A 12,690-nucleotide genomic window follows, 5' to 3' on the forward strand; every position below is an offset into this window, starting at 1 on the left:
AGGAAGACCTCATTAATGTATGTAAATATCTGAGGGGAGGGTGTCAAGAGCATGTAGCCAGTTTCTTTTCAGTTGTGCCCAGTGACAGGACAAGAGACAATGGGCACAAACTGAAGCACAGGAAATTCCAACTGAGTATGAGGGGGCACTTCTTTACTGTGAGAGTGACAGAGCACTGGAACAGGTTGCCCAGAGAGGCTGTGGAGTCTCCTTCTCTGGAGATACTCAAAACCTGCCCGGATGCCATCCCATACAACATGCTCTAGGCAATCCTTCAAACCACAGGGGGGTTGGACTACACAATCTTTAGAGATCCCTTCCAACCTCATCCATTCTGTGGTTCTGTATGTAGTTCCCCAAGTCTTCCTTTCTACACTTTTTAAAAATGGGTGTTATATGTCCCTTTTTCCAGTCACCAGGAACTCGACTGCTAGGACTTTTCAAATGTGAAGGAGTGGCTTGGCCACTAGATCAGCAAGTCCCTTGAGGACCCTGAGATGCATGACATTAAGCCCCGTAGACTTGCACATGTCCGCTTTAATCAGGTGCTCATTGTTTACAGTTGGAAGAACTTTGTTCCCCCAGCCCTCATCTATGAGTTCAGGGAAATGGGCAACATGGGAAGCCTGACCAGTAGGGAAGACCAAAGCAAAGAAGTTGTTGAGTACCTTCACCTTCTCTATGTCCATCATTACCATACAACACTTTTCAGTAGTAAGACTTTAAATTCTGTACTAATGTCTGACAGATATGAAGGAGGAAAAAAAAAAAAAAACACACATATACACACACATAAATTACTTTCATACTGATTTCAACAAAGTAAAATAAGTGGGATTGACTGAATACACAAACCAAAATTTTTTGTACTCTTCTTGTTCCACAAAACACCAGGAAAGGTGTCTCTGCAGAGAATGAAGGGCAGTATTGGTGGACTTTTTTATTAGTAGTGTTCTTTTTTTTTATTATTTCTGTTCCCTTCAGTGTATTTTTTTTTTCACAGACTGTCAGGCCTAAATTAATATTTGGACAATTCATATGGATATTATGCTGACCTTTATTTTAAGGAATAGTCAACCAAAACAATTTCAGATATATGCACAATTGCTGTGCCATTATCTTTGCAATGACAGTGTTCCTTGGTTCATTCCAGAACAGATTCCAGTTGTATACAGACTCACAGACTATTGCCTAATAGTTTACAATAGTTAAGTTTACAATATACATGGTCATGTTAAGAGGCTATAGCCATAGCTCACTTTCTCCTTCTTTCTTGTCCTCTAAACAATAAAGATCTATTAGGTCATTTAAAACATCATGTGTAAGATTAGCTTTTTATCATAACAGTTGAAGAACAACACTTTGTAAGTGTGTAACTCAATAGTAAAAGACATCTGTATGCCAGCATTATGTCTACACCAGTGAAGATTTAATTAGCTAATTTGTAAAGTTATTTTGTCATACAAAATTGAACAACTACATTTTATCAGACAAATGATTTTCTAGTTATTATTTAGACTACAGGCTCAGCTTAGTATTTAATATATGTATATTGTGACATTCAGGATATGTTTGTGTATTTGAGCTATTTAAACAGGACTGGTAGACATGAAATGCCATGCTGTTCTGAAAGCTGTTATGAGGGCAAGGTGGGATAGGTTATACCATCTAAACTGGCACTGAAAACTGCCACACATCTCCATTGGCTGTGATGGGAGATAAAGACACCAAAATGACATGTAGAAAACTTCACTGCAGACACCTGAATTGCATCTGGATCTCACTAACCTAAAATAATAGGTATTTTCACCCTAAGAGGCTTTATGAAAACTCACTTACACTATTACTCATCTTACTCTGAGATGGAAGAAAGATGATCCAGATTTTTTTACCCAATTTGTGTTGTGCCTGTCTTCTCCTTCCCCTCCTCCTCCCTGCCCCTCTCCTTCCCCCTCCCCCCCCCCCAGCTTGTTTTTATTTACAGAGATAGCTCAGGGTAGCACTTCTTGGCTAGAAGTACACTGATAAGTCAGCTGTGATTATCCAATCAATCAGTACAGCTTAGCTGATTTAATGTCTTGTTCTGCTTGAAACTAAAACTAACCCAAGTGACTTAGAGCTGAACAAAATCTCATCCACAGACACCCCATTGTTCTCAAATCAACTTTTCTTTTTCTCTTCATTTTTGGCTTTGGACTCCTCACTTCCTACTACCAGGATTTCATGCGGACACATTGTTAATCAAAATACTTCCAATGTTTGGTTATCAATTAACAAAAAATAGTCTAATAGTATATACATATAATCAAAATGTATTGAAGCTCAGTAATATATTTAGAATTCTAAATTCTATTCTAAAGTTTACATAGAACTCAAAATTTTTAAGTATGTTATAGAAACTGTAGCATGAATTTCTATTAATACTTATGATGCTGCTTTACATGAGCAAAAATCAAGTCCCCATTTTCTAATATCTGCCAACTTATAGTAAAATAACAATACACTTTTGTACAGGAATCTGGGAAATTTTCAGGAAGATGAGATTTATTTCCTAGGAGAAATTTTATTTTATTTTTATTTTGTTTTATTTCATAGTAGAAATTCCTATTTCATCCAGACTGAACTAGAGTCATATCATTAAGAATAAACATGGTTCTCATAATTAAGGCACATCAGGCCACTGGGTAATGTTGTCTCTGAAACATTCTACTTTAATGGCAATTTTTCCAATAAGATCTACTATTCCAGAGCTGAGAGCTAGTAACGCCAGGAAGCCAGCAAGAAGCAGAACAATTGGAATTGTGTTAGAAGTTTGAGATCAGCTAAGAAGATCAGCAAAGAAGATTTTATGGACAGGTGAAAGACTGTATGTACAACCAAAAGTCAAGAGAGCTAAATTCAAAACTTTTAACGTAACCATCTAATTTCTATGCCAGCACCTGCACTGAGAGAAGATTAATGCTATATTCTCCTCTTTCTGTTTTTGTTGTTGTTGTTGTTCTTGTTTTCTTAAACTGAAAGGATTAGAGTGTGTTGTACAAAACATTTGTTCAATGCTTAGAGTAACAACTTTGTCTTTGGTGAGGATTGTAGGCATTATCTGCATATGAATAATAATGTTTCTGGTACTTTAACATAGATTTTAATTCTCAGACATTCATTTTTGCATATACTATTTTCTCTGATGAGAAAACATTGTGCTTGTTTTCAGACTATCAATGTGTTTATTACATTTTGTATCCAAATTTATCAAAGACACAAAAGTGCTGCAAAAGTTTAGTGAAAATGTGATTTATAAAACAATAGTTTATCATTCGTTTCACAGTATTTAGACATTATCTAGTATATTATAATACTAATATAGTATATTAATATAGTATATTCTGTGCACATGCCCAATGTTCTTCCAAGATTCTTACAGCACATTGAAGAAAAGGTCACACTAGGAAAGTTTTAAGTGTATGGTGAGAGGTTACACTTGGTTTCACAATAACCTGTCGTTACTTCATGATAATATAAGGACAGTTAATTTTTAAGTTAGCAAACCAAAACTCAAGTTTTAGTTGAGAAATCTTCTTATTAGATTTTTTTAGATGCTTATAACTTTGTGAAATAAAAGTTCTTTGGTCTAAACCTCCCATGTATTCATATTCATTTTCAGTTCTTTGATTTGTTCAATAATAATTTGTTATTAACAGTTAATTGGACTATTAGTAAGTTGTATATTTTCCCAACATTTTTTATGTCTTTTTCACATTTTTTCTAGATGACTATGGATGTACATGTTGGGTAACACCTGAGCATCATATACTAAAATATTAGGACTGGTTAGCTTACTACTGCATGTCTTGGGTAATCTACCAATTTACCCTGCCTCATCATAGCTATTTCCATTTTTGCTCAATACCAGCACTTAGTCTCTAAGGGTACTATTTACTGCCTGTTAGTTACTGTTTTAGCTACCAGTTTCTCTAACTGGTTCATTTTAAATGCTCAATAACATCTTGCCTGGCCTCTACCTGATGTTCCAGGTATTCTATAGATCCTATATCATATTAGCCACACAGATGCCTCAAACGCCTCACCATCAAATAGCACTAAGCAACTGATGACATGTGGTCATCTGAATTATGCATCCCATATCTGGTCAGCCAAAAAACTTCCAGGCTGAAAAAGTAGAACTCCCCTAGCTTCTCCTCATGAGGCAAGTGCTCCAGCTCCAATTCACCTTGGTGACCCTTTGCTGAGCCTGATCCAGTTTGTGGATATCTTTCCTGTACTGGGGAGCCCAAAACCAAGAATGTTGTTCAACATATTATCAAATAACTGTTCAGTAAAGGAGAATAATCACTTTGAAACTAGACTACTTAGGGTTGGAAAGGACCTTAAAGACCATCTAATTCCAACCTCCCTGAGGTTGAAGGTGAGGATACCTTCCACCTGACCAGGTTGCTCAAAGCCCCCTCCAACCTGACCTTAATCACTTCCAAGGATGGGGAACCCACAGCTTCTCTAGGAAATCTGTTCCAGTGCCTCACCACCCTCTGAGTAAAAAAAAATATTTCAAATATCAAATATAAACCTATCCTTTTTTAGTTTAAACCCATCAGCCTTTGTCATATTCCTATATTCCCTGACAAAGACTCCATCCCCAGCTTTTCTGTAGACTCCCTTTAAGTATTGGAAGGCTGCTATAAGGTCTCCCCAGAACCTTCTCTTCTCAAATAATAATACAATATTATTTGTCCTTTTCATGATTCCATCTACTTATGTATCTGAGATTTCAATCAGGCTTCAGAACAAACATACAGACTGAAAAGTAGCCTTAATGTAGTATCAGTTCTTCATAATGCAAATCATCTAACCCTAAAGGTTAAAGAATGAATTTTAAGCAGTAGGCCAAATTAATCTTTAATGTAATTTCACTGATGTCAGCATGCATAACATCACCTATTAATTTGACCTAATTTATTAGGAAGACTTTGGGCAGATTCTAAATGCTATTGAGTTTGCATTTTATATAAAATACATTATGTATGATCATGAAGTTAAGAGATTATTATTTGTGGCCAAAGTTATTTGCTTAAATTTTGCTAAACATTTGTCTTAAAAAATATTGTAGAAATATTTAACTCATCATGGCCCCATATCAGCAGATCATTTAAGCATGCAATTAAAATTAAATACATGCTTAAATATTTGACTCCAGTGAGGGAAATGATTGTTTGGAATTTGTACTAAGGTACAAACTTTGTTCGTTGTTGTTGTTTTTGTTTGTTTGTTTGCTTGTTTGCTTTAAATGTCACAGAATCAAAGAAAGGATAAGGTTGAAAGGGACCTCTGTAGGTCATCACACACTCAAGCAGAAACACCTAGAACAGGAATAGCTTACTTCTGTTTCATTAGTTAAAACAAATTACTACACTGATCCTGTACCACTAAAAACTGTTGTGCCACCATTAAGATGATACGATAAAACACTGAGTTTTGGTAAACTAAGAATACTGTATCTAAAAGTCTGACCTTTTTTCTCAATTCATAATTATTTAATAATTTCTGTATTGCTTAGGTCAGTTATAAAATCTTTCCATCTTCAGAACCCTTAGCTGTTGTGATACTAGATGTTTTTAGACTTTAGGTTTCGCTTATGCAAGGATGAAAAAGCTGCCACTGTTATGAGAATTTATGATAAACTGGCTGTCTCTTCTGCAATTCACTGACAAATTTATACTTTGAAGTTTAGAATTTTTGTTTGCTGTCAGATGAAGTCCTAGATCTTCAAAGCCCTATGTGTCCTTCATAGCACATTCTAGCTATTTGTTCTCTCTGAATTATCTGGACTACATGTTTTTTGTTTGCTTGTTTTTGTTTTGTTTTGTTTCTAATATTTTCCACAAGTACTGAGTTTTCTTTCAGAGAATATTTAGGATACATAGAATTCAAAGACACAATAAGCATCTAGTCTTATTTTAGATATGAAACTATACTTAATAATTTTCAGAGACTGAATTTCATAAAGCAGAGTAGCCAGGATAAAGCAATTCTGCCTTTACAGTGAACATCAGTCAGTGTTTCACTTAAATTTACAGAGTTTCATGTAGATGAGCATCACAACTCATCATCTCCCATATCATAAGGTTCACACTGCATGTGATAATAATAAAAAGTTGTAATGACAATTGTTAGCCTCCCTGATGATAAACACAACTTTGAAAGTTGAAAGATTGGTGCTGCTTTTCATTTCTTGCTAATGAGATGTTCTCTCTTCCAACACATAAATAAATAAATAAATAAATAAATAATAATAATAAAATGTAGGTATTTTATTCTGATTTTCATGAAGATAATATCTGGTCACTACCACCTTGTATCTTTTTAAGTCATAACACCTACATTCTCACATTTACACTGAAATTCACACTGCTTGTAGGACTGCACCCACACATGAAAGAATTTTAAGTAATTTTAAGTAAGCAGCAGGTGCAATACATGATGCTCAATCTTATGTCTTAGCTACTTTTGAGAGGAAAAGTTATTCAACATCCCCACACTGGTGAAATAGAAAGCAAATACATATTAGTTTTCTTTGCTCAACATATATCATCCTTTCGCATACCCTGAAATGGAAAGTGTAAACAAATTTATTAATGGCCTAAAGGATTTTCTAGTTTTCTTGCTGCTTCATAAGGTATCACTGGATCTTTTTCTAAAATGTTATTTTGTAGCTCTTTATAGGAGAAGCTCTTTGATGACTCAAAACAAATACGGGCTCCAAGAAGATAAATATATTTGAAAGTTAATCCAGACTCTCTCTCTGTTGGACTAATGCACCATTATTTCAAATTTATGTTAAAATCAGTAGCAGTAAAACATCAGTATATATATTTAGAGCAACAATCTTAGATCTTTAACAGAAATGTAAATTTGCTTGCCTTTTTTCCTTAGCCTCACTAACTCTGAAGACAATTGGTTCTACACCTGAACCTTTGAATTCAGTTTAGCAATCTGTTATCATAGCAATTAGTTCAAAAACAGCAGCTGCCAAATGGCAGCTCCTTGGCAGCAATAAACTTTTATTCATTGGTTACTGCTACACAGTTAGCAATATGTGTCTGTCATCTTTTTGTTTTCTTGTACAGAATCAGCGCTGAAAGAAATCTTTGATACAGTACATACCAGTATGTGCATTTTTATTTTACATTATAAATTAGAAAAGGAAATCAAATTATTGCTAAATCAATGTTGTCTGGTAAGTTCTCAGTTCTCAGCTAGCTTAAGCACATATTTCCACACAAGTCTGAGGCCTATATCTAGACAGAAAAAAAAAAAAAAAAAAGAAAGAAAGGAAGAAAGGAAGAAAGGAAGAAAGAAAGAAAGAAAACTGGTTAGTTTCCTTTGGATAAGTAGGCTAGTTTAACTGATATTAATGATACTTCTGAAAACAATGATAAATTATTGAATTTGAAAAGAGGTTTTGTACATTTTATCCTGATTTCAGTGTAAGCATTAAAATTGTGTCTTTTCAAGCCTGATGCAACCTGATGTGATTGATTAAAAATATATATGTATACTGTGTTTTATTTGCCTTTCCAAATTTTTAAACTGCTACCTATTCGGATCTCTTTTTATCTTTGCCATGTAAAACTCCTAGAACAAGAACTGTCAATATCCACAGTATTCAGTAAAAATAAATGACAACAACTAAACACACAGTAAAAAAAAAAAAAAAAGACTATGCAATTGTTCAAAAGTAAGTTTTAATAATTATTGTCTCTTCATATTAGCAGAAAACTTTCCACATCAGAATAATACAAGGCAAAACTTTCTTTATCCTTAAAAAATTATAGGTAATGGGCCAGAACCTCAGTTTTTTTTTTTTAATTTTTTTTTTTTCTGTGCTGTTGTATATTCAAGTATGTATATTTTCAAAATATTTTGCTTTAAAAATACTAGAAAAATGAATAATTGGAGAGGCATTTATAGCTATATAACTTTATTTCTGCTGCTGGCTTGCTGTAGCAACACCTGCAGCATTTTTAACAATCTTTCGTGGAATGGCTGTGCTACTTTTAAAACACCTTCTTGGGGAGATATATAAATTGTAGGTATATGATTATGATGATCTCGCCAAAATGGTGATTCCTGTTTTAAGGTAGACATACCAAAATTCCCAGTCACAAAGAATGCACATGTAAACACATGTGCATTCTTTGCACATGTAAAGTGCATGTAAACATGTAAACATGTAAAGTTGTTCTTATTATCTTCATTCTTAAGGGGAGAAAGGGGAAAACTGCTTTGAAACTTCCTAGCTTTAATATCACTTACCTTGTTTTATGTCCCAGTTTTATAGATTAAAAGATCCTGTTCCTAACTCCATCTATTTCTCTGTTTAAAAAGATCAACATTCTGAACTACTGAATCTTGTCTCTTCTGAACACAGGCAATCTTTGCCCATAGCAAGTGGTGTTCCCATACTGATTGAGTTAATTCAGTTCAAGGACTGCAGCATGCTCTAGGCTCATTTCACAAGTCCTCAGTCACCACAGCAGGCAACATGCAATTGTGCTTTAAAATTCAAGTCTCAAGCATGTGTCATTTCCCATTGTTTTTTTTTTTAATCAATGTGTTACCAGAAGTTAAAATGTCTGCATGTTATCTCATGAGTAACCTTTCTGTTCTGCAATATCACATGGGTAATATATTTTATTATACAAACTCTATAGCTTGTGCTTGACAGATTGTCTTACTGATTAATGGTACTGAATCTGGTCACTCTCATATCCTGTACTTAAAAACCCAGACTATCGACATTAATGTGCCTGGGGGAAATAATACATATATATATATTTATATATACACACAAGTAAAATTTATATGTATATATATATATATAGGTTAAAAGGGCTAATTCTGATGAGAAGATGTGGTCTTAAACACTTAAACACAAAATACCCAAATCTTTCCCTATAGAAAGTAAACAATTCAAGGAGAAAAACTCGGATTTTCTCTTCCGAAGCATGCATAAAAGTAGTCACTGGATACAGATTTAAAATTGTTAATACACAGTGCAGTTGAACATTGCATAATTTCTTTGTTTTATAAATTAACAGAAAAAGTCATCGTTCCAAAGAAAAGAGGAACAAAAGGAAGAGCTATAGCAGATGAATACCACAACATCTGAATAAAATACAGAAATCCATCCTTTTTATTTCAATGCCATTTACACTGTCATTAAGAATTTTTAGAAATATACATCAGGGACAAGAGAGTTCTAAAAACTGATAAAAGTTTCTTCTTTAAAATATGCAGAATGTAAACAGTAATGGAAGAACATTCTTTATTATTATGATAGTTATTGTTATTGTTATCATTATTATTTATAGTCTTAAGGGTATACTCAGAGCTTACAAATCATAACAAGATAGTTTCCACTATTGTAGTAGATTGAGATATTAAGAAAACAACATCTTTCAAGATATGCTAAATTAGATTAGTAGTTCTCTATTGTTTTAAAAGAATAGATTGAACGTCATTCTTAGACATCAATGGCAGTCAACAATAGAGAGTGTAGACTACTCCATAAGCTCCAAGGAACAGGCACTGGAAAAATGGCAAACTCAAGTAAGATGACATGGATGTTGAACAAAATCACAGGAAGTATGATACGGTATACTGGAATTAAGCTTTAGAAGTATTATTAATGTCAAAATAATAGGATAAATAGTCTTGCCAAACATACTTGACCTTCTTATTTAAGGAGTTTATAAATTTGATTGACAATGGGATTTATCATCCAAGACCTGTTTCCTTTTATATATGTGAGGCACTTTGTTTAAGACTAAGATATTCTATTAAACAGGTCAGAATATATTATTAAGAAGGTGTTTAAAATAGTTTTATAGTTTTGAAATAAATGTTTGTTGGCTAAACATTTCATGGACACATCCCTACAAGTCCTATTTTGCTTAGACCTACTCTTAATCCATCACTGTCTATTATACTCAACACTGTTTTTCTTAACATTCTTGTAACAGTAACCTCTTACTGTTTTCAGTTCTTCATTGATTCATAAAGCTTAAATAACTGATATAAATCCATGCAAGCATGAAGTATCAATAGCATAATTTCTAACTATACAGTTATAGAAATTTACCTAATAATTATTTTGTCCTGTAGACTCTTCATTTGGTGTTTGCACTGTAGAGGCCTTCATAGTGATGTACTTCAAAAAGAAATATAGATTACACACAACATAAAGTTTGAAGGAAAACAAAACAAAAAGAAATTATTTCAGGAGTACTTCTCATTTCAGGAAATGTATATCTCAAGTCTTCAAATGAAATGAAGTGAAATAAAATAAAATAAAATAAAATAAAATAAAATAAAATACAATACAATACAATACAATACAATAAAATTCACCATGAAAGCCAAAGCCCAAGAACAACTTCAACATGGTAACTCAGCTCTTGGCTGTGTTTAACCTAAGAAGGGATGACTTTTATTAGTTTGGTAAAACTGTGATATATTTTAGTTACTTTACTTCTACACATTATACAACTAAAGAACTGCACAAATCTACTCACTCAGAACTCTTAGTATTTGCTACATACTACTAAATATTATCTATGAAGCTAAGGTTGGCAGCATCAATGATTATTATCTACTAAAACAGACAGAATAAGCATTATAAAACAATGAAACCAATTTCCCTTATTTAATGTTTCTCTGCCTGCAGGAATTAAACTGGGCAATATTTATCTGAATCTGTATTTCCAGTGCACTCTATATCTCATTAATGACTGTTGTACAACACTTTTTAAAACAATTTTAAGAGGTTGTACACATTGGTTGCTATATTCAATGTAGCAGAACACTGCACAAAACTGCTTAAAGAGTCTAATAGTAGTAATTTTGTTTCTAACCTCTCCTCATGCGAAAACAAATTCCCATATAAAAATCCTCAAATAAAAAAAAAAAAAAAATATATATATATATATATATATATATATATATATTTCTATTAGGGATTCAATGTCATAGTAGTGTGCCTTGTATACACATATAATTGTAGGTTTAAATTCATAAAAGGAATGCTTTTACATCATTTTATACTTTTACAAGAAACTTTAACCCTGGTTAAAGGCTTCTATTTCCTTGTCTTTCTATTAAAGAAATGTATTAGAATATTACCTCTTGATGTATTCCAGCTCCTAATGCACTGCAGCCTTGAGTATGGCACAAACTGTGATAAGACTGATATTTTGCACTAATCCATAACGCTATCTAATGGGGTAGCATCCAAAGTGTTTCATACGCTGAAGTCTAACATCAAAATTGTTCTGCAAAATCTGATGTTGCACAACTTCAAAAGTAAAACAGACTGGAAATGTTCATTCTTAACAACCAGTTTAGAAAGTAAACATATTTATAAATGTACTATATAATATATATTATAATATATATACATATACATATACATATATATATATATAAACAATATATGCAACAAAAGCTTTTTTAAGTGAAGGTTGAAAATATTAGGTAAGGCAGATGACACTATAGAATTGAATAAACTTCAGCTGTCTCTTTCTAGGTAAAGCTGAAGTGTGTTAGCTAACAAAATTTCACTTTGAGATTTAATATAGCCTCCAGTCAATAAAATAATTAAGGCTTATCTAACACAATCAGTTTGTGACTGTTTAACAATTAAATTCCTAAACACTTAAAGTTAAATCCATGAATGCTTAACAAGTTTCAGCACTGCAACTTTTAGTACTTTCCAACTGTTGAATCTCAAACTCAAATTTAACTATTTATGTTATAAAACAAACTAAAATTCACTGTAAGCTGGAAAATTTGAGTTTCAGCCACTCGTGATACATGTAGATAAAGTATATCATGATAATTTGACCTATGCTGTCCAGCCTGTCTGCTTATCTCCAGCTCAGATAGAATTGACAGGATGCAACAGAAGTATCAATTACCAATTATTACCACCAGCTCATCTATGTACCTGAAATTACAGTGTGATGGTAGCACAACTCTTTGACCAGGAAGACAGCTTTTATATCAGAGCAAAAGTGAAAAACAGATCTGTCTACACCAACTTGTCATCAAATAACTTAGTCCTTTCTGTGAAAACAACCTGACTGAAGGATGTTGCCTTCATCACAAAATTCCAAGATCCTATGTTCCACCCTTAGGACAAGATACAAACCATGATTACAAATTTCTCACAAGTATTTCTGCTGAACAGTATTAGCTTGATAACTATATATTTTAGTTTTCACATTTGTTATTTTTTGGTTTGTTTGTTTTGTTTAAAAACTTTTAGTTTGAAGGAATTTGTAATTTCCTGCCTAAGTGATTAATTGCATCATATTTAATTTGGTTTTATTTTTATTACAGTTCATAGCACTTATAACAAGCATGGTAATAAACAAATGCAGAGACAACACCCAAGAGAATCAGCAGTTCCATCTTAGAGATGACATTGCTATTTATTCTGCTCTCTCGATCTCACATTGAAGAGCCTGTAGCATTGTCAGTTATTAAAATCTGCATTTCCAATATTAGATAAATGACCAAATAGAGACAAAACGGGAATTACAAAAGACTATATTTGAGAATGGTCATTTATGGTATGGTTATCATTTTGTATTTATGGTTGTTAGCTTATCTTGT

The sequence above is a fragment of the Anas acuta genome, chromosome 1 (genome assembly GCF_963932015.1).
Source record: "Anas acuta chromosome 1, bAnaAcu1.1, whole genome shotgun sequence".
NCBI classification, from domain to species: domain Eukaryota; kingdom Metazoa; phylum Chordata; class Aves; order Anseriformes; family Anatidae; genus Anas; species Anas acuta.